The following is an 8,873-nucleotide window of genomic DNA, read 5'->3' as shown; positions in this document are numbered from 1 at the left end:
TGTTAAAAAGTGAAACTTTCACCCATCAATTCTTTACCATGTTCAAGCAAACTAATTTCTTATAAGTCAATGTAGTCCTGTGAATTCATTTTTGTTGAAATCCATGCCAGTGGTTGTTTTCCAGCAAAGGAAAAAGCCCCCCAAACCATAACAGTTCCACCACCAAAGTTACAACTCATTCGAGTTTCTTTTTCTTTTCGAAGATCGTGCCAGTAATATTAATAGCCATCAGGACCATCTAGATTGAACTTTTTTACATCACTAAAGAGAACTTGATGCCACTCTTCCTGCGAAGACATGTGTTCTTTTGCAAATTGTAATCTAACTTTTTTATAACGAACAATAAGTTTTGGTCTTGGTTTACGCTTTTCCAAACTGTGTTTGGATATTCATGAAAGGTTTGTCTCGCTCGTTGAACAGTTACAGATAATTGTAAATCAACACGAATTTGAGATGTAGTCATGTGCTGAGCAGCTGCACGACGTACAATAACTTATTTAGTGCGATTATCAATTTTACGTTTGCCACAACTGTCCTTATAAGCTCCATAATTAACGCTAATCTTAAAGTAATTATTAACCACTTTTGTAGATCTTTTAATTTTCTTTGTGATTTCCCGATTAGATAAGTTTGTATCTTTACATGCTTTGATTACTGCTAATACTTCATTCGTTAAACGCTAACCACGTCCCATTTCAAATTCAGGTATCGAAAACCAAATGTTAAAAACTTTATGAGCCATGATTTCATAGTCTTTGTTTAACTTACAAATAATAATAAAAAAGTCACAAATGTGTATCACCAGATCAAAATATACAAGTAAACTGAAAATAATTATTAGTAAGGCTAATTCTATTTGCTTCCGCAAATATAAGGTATTATACATTTTATGATTTTATCAAATGTACCGCAATTTAATTATGCTATATTATAATCTAAAAAGTTGTTGTTTATAACAATAATTATATAAGTGTGGATACAAAAGATGCGCCGCACAAATTTGCTTAGAGATTTACAAAATATTGGATCAGTACATGGTGAGGCTAATTCTATTTTCTCCACTTTATGTATGTACAATTATAATAAATTATATTAAATATGTATAACTGTTTGAATAAAGTAAATGTATATGGTTTGAATAAAATAAATGTATATCTATTCAAACATATATAATTATAGTAAACTATCAAAATTTACTATAATTATACATATTAAGTCTAACTAAATTTATTTATTTGCACCATCCTTAATTATTTATGCATGAAACCGACCGTATCGTTGTTAACAAAAGAATTTAGTATATTTTACTAGGAGGGAAGGGGGTTGTCCAAAATTCTATATTTTTTGTTTAACCAGTTATTCTTAATTAATTTTTGTAGAAAAGTTCAAAATGCAATTCAGTTTTTGCTAAATTTTTGTGGTTGAACTTCTACGTCTATTTTTAACATTTTAAAAATATTAAAAAAATTAAAAACTAGAAATCTTTGCAGCGCATTCTTTGCGGGATAACTTTGATTTAAAATGAATAAAAGATTCGTTTTTAAACAAAAATTAGTCTTATCTAGTGTAAAAATTTGCTTCTGATTTACTTCGCTAGAGAACACTTTGCTATTAGTTTAGTAAATTAAATTTAGTTATTATCTAAACTTAATATACAGAATTATATTTTATCATAAAAATAATTAAAATTGAAAAATATTGCAACAAGTAGTAACAAACTAGTAAAAAAATTAAATATAAACTAGTAAGCAAATAATTCAAAATTAATAAACTTCTTTAGAAATCTCCCGGCAGTTAACGAATTTTATCGTAGAAAGTTCCTATTACTGACGGTTGTTTTTGTACTTGTCTTTAATGAAGTCAAAAAATAAATTATCTTTTGGAAATTTTCATTAAATAAGATTGACTGCTCAGTAGTCGTAGAAGCAGTTTGTATATACGCATAAAAAAACTTGGATGGTTGTATCATTCTTGCAAATATGGTTTAGCAAAATTTGTCCATCCATTTTTATCTACTTATTTTTAAATTTAGCTATCAAAATTTAGCCTCAACAGAAAATAAGAAAGTATTTTGGGTTTGGAAAAAGATACAATCATTTCATGTGGCTTTTGCAATTTATAAAACAATTACAATTAACATTGAACTTAATCGTCAGCGTGATACTCATTACAAATCTCATTGCTTCGGAAAATTACAAAAACCGTTAATTACAAAAATTCCTCGAGGTAATATACTTAAATATTCTAAACACTGTGAAATCAAGATTCCGGCAATTTAAAAATATTTCGGGAAATAAGTCTCATTGAAAAAAAATTTAAAAATATAATATACAGTTGGAACCAGTGATAGAGACAACTGAGTCAGAGCAATTTAGGAAAAAAAAGGTCTGTAAGCTTTAGATTAGGCGTCCAAGAAAAACTATATCTTAGCATGTTGAAAATTACAAGGCAGCCCATTTTCTCGTAAATCAGATGTTAATAGATACATTGAAAAAGAGCAAGATCTGTTAAATGTCAAAAACGATCAAAGAGATGTTGTTTATCTGGTCAATGCCAACATCGAACCTCAGACCTCTCGATTCTGAGAAAAAACTCCAATCCCTGCAGCACGACTGCTATGAAGTTATTTCACATTTTTACAAGTAATTGTTACAAATTGTTCTTTATTGTTTTACAAATTTTTCTTTATTAATTGTTACAAATTGTTCTTGCACCACGACTGCTATGAAGTTATTTCATATTTTTACTAGTAATTGTTACAAATTGTTCTTTATAAGGACTAATATCATGTATGATGCCTAATTTTTGTTGTATTTATAACTACACATAATGATTACGTATCTTACTGATAAAATGAAAAGAAAAAAATTTACCACGGATTCTACTTTGATAGTTATAATGATTTCATTTAATTCAACAGTTGATTGTTTTGTCAAAATAATCACTTTTTATTGAAGTTAAAGCCTCCACCCTGGGTATACACCAGGGTATCTCGTCAAGGCGTCCCATTGTGTTATCCCAAAAGGACTATTCTCAGAGTATCCTGTCAGGACGATTGCTACAGACTTCTGAATTGACACTGGGACCAGAGGACACTTCGTGGGGCTCAGTACAACTTGCATACAATTGTAAGTCACTTTGTTGACATGAGTGTCGATAAGTGCAGTGTTTTGTTACAGTATAACGAGGGTCAGTAAGAGTTGTGAACTGTTTTGAGTCTTGTAGATGCGTATGTAATGTAGACAGTCAATGCTGTGTACTTGTGTGTCTCTACTGTAATAAAATGTCTTGATGGTATGAGTTGTAAGTAAAAAATTGGTTGAAAGTCATTAAAACATCCAAGTCCAATAACATGTATTTTAAAATAACAGTCTATTGCAACTAGATAATCTGGAGAATTTAAACAGAATTACACTAATATAGTAACACAAACTCTTGTATATCTATTATACAACTGTAATCTATACATATATATATATATATATATATATATATATATATTATATATATATATATATATATATATATATATATATATATATATATATTACAACTAATATTCTAAGAATATATGGAATTATTCATAAGTTATAAAGGTAACTGTGAAAATGTCATGTGACTGTAATGTTAATAGGAGTATCTGAAGTGGAGAAAAATTATTCGTTTTATACAAAAGGTAGCAGGTAGCCTCTTGTCAGTTAAACAAACTGTATGTATAGTATGGTTGAGATAGTGTTTACTTATATTCATGGTGACTTGTGTCTATAGTATGAGTTTTTAGTATCAAAACTATATTAGTGGTTTGAAGCTGGTTATCAAAATTAAGTTGTTTGGTATCTAGTAATAATGTGAATGGGATGGTTATTACTATAGTAATAACCATCCCATAATCCGCTACAACAACAAAAAATATATGTATACAAGAAAAACATGGATGCCAAAAAAACTTTTCTCTATAACGCTCAGTCTCTCTTAAAATTCCGTTATCAGAACTCTACTAAAATTTTAAAAAGAAATTATCGCAAAATTTTATTTTATTTTAAAATTTGGAACTGTAGTAATACCCAATACTAAACTTCCATTAAAAATTGGAAGCAGTAATAACAGCACTTGCCTACAAAGAATCACACGTTCTGATGCCAAAAACCTATATAATGAAACCAATGCTTCTGCCTCTTCATGGCCTAAACTCATCACCTATGCCAAGTGCCTAAACAAACTTGATAGTCTCAAAAAATTATCAGATAAATATCAGAATGCCGTCAATTTTAGCTACCAACGTCCGCTCATTGCTGAATAAAGTCAACGAGCTCAAGTTAAAAAATAACGATAACTAATTCAACATTTTAGTAATCAGTAAAACCTGGCTTGACTCGACTATTCCTGATGGTTCGGCTTGAGTGACTATTTTCTGTTGAGAAAGGAAATACACGCGGTGGTGGACGGGCAATCTATTTCCGTTCTATTTTTGAATTTTGCCAATTGAAAGTGAAAGTTCCTAATTTATTGAAAACAGATATTCTTCAAGGTCGTTTACAAGCGCTTTGTTTAGGTCCGCATGCGTTAGAAAATAACTACAAATTTTCAATATTTAAAATGGCTGCGGGTCTTAACTATGGTAGTCTCTCTTTTCAAACCACTATTCCGACGTTGAGCATCCTTGACGTCCGAAAACCGGGATTTTTAGGGGATATGCAAATTGGGATATATAGGGATAAGCACATCGCAGTGTACATACATCAACTGATTTATATAACCATAGGCACAGTGAGTGTGCATACATCGACTGAGGTTTTGAGGGTTATATATATATATATATATATATATATATATATATATATATATATATATATATATATATATATATATATATATATATATATATATATATATATATATATATATATATATATATATATATATATATATATATATATATGTATATACAGGGGTTATTTTAGGTTAAAAATTTGGGTGACGGTACCCACCGTCCCAGAGAAATTTAGCGGAAGTATTGCTGAGTATAAGCATTTTCACGGTCAACGCTGTTGAAAACGGTCTAGAATAGCCTCTGATATATATATATATATATATATATATATATATATATATATATATATATATATATATATATATATATATATATATATATATATATAAATGTATATATATATATTATATATATATATATATATATATATATATATATATATATATATATATATATATATATATATATATATATATACATATATATATATATATATGATGACTTTTACCCATGATGGCATACTGACGAGTTGGGGGTGTTGAAATATTGACGAGTTGGGAAAATCTTTTTTTTTTATAAGAAAAACTTATTTTTAAGTAAAGTTAAAAGAAAGCGATGCTCCAAAATTTTTTTTTGGTCCAAAAAATACGTAAAACGCAATATATCCTATGCGCATGCGCAAAATTTTACAATGCTGTTGTGTAGCATGAAATGGTAAATTAGGATGGTTTCGAGTAATTTCTGGCTTTTCTGAGGGAAGACTCTAAGGTTAATTGAAATCATTAAGTTACCCTCGATCCTAACTAGCCCCATTCTCCCCTATGCCATCATAGGAGCAGTGGTTGCCTATGATGGCATACTTGTGCTTTTTTTTACAATAAGAATAACTTATAAAAAAAATAAAACTCCCAGGGTAATTATTGTTCTAGATGTAACAAGGAATGTATCCATAATAAAACTTTTATTATTGGTCTTCAGGATACTGAATAATGAAGCTTCAAAGTTAAGTATGCCATCATAGGCGCCTTTCCCCTATATATATATATATATATATATATATATACATACAGGGTAGCCACATAAAATTTTTATAAGAAAAAGAGGATATTAAAGGATTTTAGAGGAGATTTTACATTTAATTTAGAGAATTTTTTCCGCAAAACTCCAAAATTTTATTAAAAATGGAGGATTTTTTTTATATGGTTAACATCCATGTTACTACATTTATGGAGTTCGGACAGGTTAATAATGACATTTTTATGTTTTTTTATGAAATGAATTTGCTAAAGCAATTTTTTACAATCCAATGCACTTTAAGGCGTTAACCAGTTTTACAGACCAAGAATGGGTATTTTGAATATATTGCCATTAAGAAATAAGAAAAAAAGAGGAGATTTGATCACATTTTAGAGGATAATAGAGGATTTTAGAGGATGTTTTTTAAAAAAATGAAATCTAGAGGATTTTAGAGGAGCTGTGGCTACCCTGATACATATATGTAGGGGAAAGGCGCCTATGATGGCATACTTAACTTTGAAGCTTCATTATTCAGTATCCTGAAGACCAATAATAAAAGTTTTATTATGGATACATTCCTTGTTACATCTAGAACAATAATTACCCTGGGAGTTTTATTTTTTTTATAAGTTATTCTTATTGTAAAAAAAAGCACAAGTATGCCATCATAGGCAACCACTGCTCCTATGATGGCATAGGGGAGAATGGGGCTAGTTAGGATCGAGGGTAACTTAATGATTTCAATTAACCTTAGAGTCTTCCCTCAGAAAAGCCAGAAATTACTCGAAACCATCCTAATTTACCATTTCATGCTACACAACAGCATTGTAAAATTTTGCGCATGCGCATAGGATATATTGCGTTTTACGTATTTTTTGGACCAAAAAAAAATTTTGGAGCATCGCTTTCTTTTAACTTTACTTAAAAATAAGTTTTTCTTATAAAAAAAAAAGATTTTCCCAACTCGTCAATATTTCAACACCCCCAACTCGTCAGTATGCCATCATGGGTAAAAGTCATCATTTTCATTAAAACATGCTGTCTGCTTTGTTCAAAAGATAAAATTAAAGTAACTATTCCACTAAATGCACAAAACTTGAATATAAAATGCATGAAAATTTCATTTCTGCACAGTTAATAGTAAAATCACAATCTTAAATATATGAAGGAAATAAAACTACAACAGCACATCCCAAAATCGATTTTTGTTGATTATAAAAACAATACTTGTGCACAAGGGACGTTTTTTCACTAAAACTAATGTAAATTCAGTATAGACATGTAGATCTAATCATTTTTTTACCAAAACCAATTTTAATGGAAATATGACTGGTATGCCATCATAGGCGCTATGCCATCATAGGCGCCTTTGGAAGAGTACTCTTCCTGATGATCCAGCAATGGTGAAACTTCAAGTCGAAGATAAAAGTTAGATAAGTGTTTTTTACTAATTTATTATTGCTCTGTTCTTTAAGAACATTGAGCACTCTATTTGTAAAATACACTAACATAATTTACATATATATATATATATATATATATATATATATATATATATATATATATATATATCTTGATTTTTTTTCCCAATAAATGTTAAATATAAAATAAATATTTCTTTTTTGTAATTATTTACATTTTCTTTTTTTTTATTTACAAATTTACCATTTAAATATTTTTGTAGTTAATAAAATTTCATAATAAATACAGTTTTAGGCTAAACAAAGTTTTTATTTTTAATTAGTCTTAAAATTTTGTTTTGAAAATGTTTTTATTATAGCAACCTTAGCAGATGCTAATTTTGCAACCGATTTGATATATGGTTTCCAAGAAAGATTGGAAGTAAGAGTTAATCCTAGAAGATGAAGAGTAGGTGACTCATCGAGTACATCACCGTTCATAAATATAGGAAGATCTAAATTATTGCGATAACGATTGGCTGAAAAAAATTGAGTTTTACCTGAATTAAAGTTCACCAGCCACTGTGAGCCCCATGCTGTAGCAGAAGTGAGGTCCTTTTCAAGCTCAAATGCCCCCTCCAGGCAATCAGAGGGTGTTGGTTTCTTATCACGACAAGAATAAATGGTAGTATAATCAGCAAACAATGCCACCTTAGATGTGAGAATATCTGGAAGATCGTTAATGTAAATTAAAAAGAGTATAGGGCCAAGGATAGAACCTTGAGGAACCCCTGAAGTTACAGAATAAGAAGAAGAGTGTTGTCCATCGAGGACAACTTTTATGCTACGATTGGAAAGGAAGGATTCAATGATCTTAAAGATGTTGCCGGATACACCATAAGAAGAAAGCTTATGAAGAAGACCAGCATGCCAAACTTTATCAAACGCTTTTGAAATGTCAAGAGCGATGGCCTTAACCTCTCCACCTTCATCTAATGCACGATAAAACCTGTCAGTTATTACTGTTAGCAAATCAGCTGTAGAACGAGAAGATCGAAATCCATATTGATGGTCAGAAAGTAAGTTATTAGATTCAAGATGAGAAATTAAGTGTTTGTTAATTAAAGATTCAAAAACCTTGCTTATGATAGGAAGAAGACTTATGGGACGGTAGTTAGACGAATCAGATCGCTCCCCAGAATTTTTGAAGATAGGGATAACAGATGCGGCTTTCTAGCAGGCTGGAAAACAAGACTCTGATAAGCACTTGTTGAATAGTTTTGAGAGTATAGACGACAGCTCTGGAGAACACTTCTGCAAGACAATAACAGGTATGTTGTCTGGGCCACAAGCTGTAGAAGAGTCTAGACAGGAAATCACTTTAGATACAGATGCTGAAGTGATACGAATGTCAAGCAATGAATCAACCTGTTTGTTGGCAATATCAGTTAGAACGCAATTAGTGGAATCAAGAGATAATATTGATGAAAAGTTATTTGCAAACAGTTCGGCTTTGTCTTTAGGTGAGGTGACAAAGTCTGAACCTTACAAGAGAGGTGGAACTATAGATTTGCCCTTATTATTGATATTATTAAAGATTCTCCAGAAGTCACGAGAGCCTAATTTTTGAGATGAGATACGAGATTTCATGACCTGAGAATAGCGGGTTTTGGCGTTTGACAAAA

The sequence above is a fragment of the Hydra vulgaris genome, chromosome 12 (genome assembly GCF_038396675.1).
Source record: "Hydra vulgaris chromosome 12, alternate assembly HydraT2T_AEP".
NCBI lineage: Eukaryota > Metazoa > Cnidaria > Hydrozoa > Anthoathecata > Hydridae > Hydra > Hydra vulgaris.
This window is presented reverse-complemented; position numbering follows the sequence as displayed.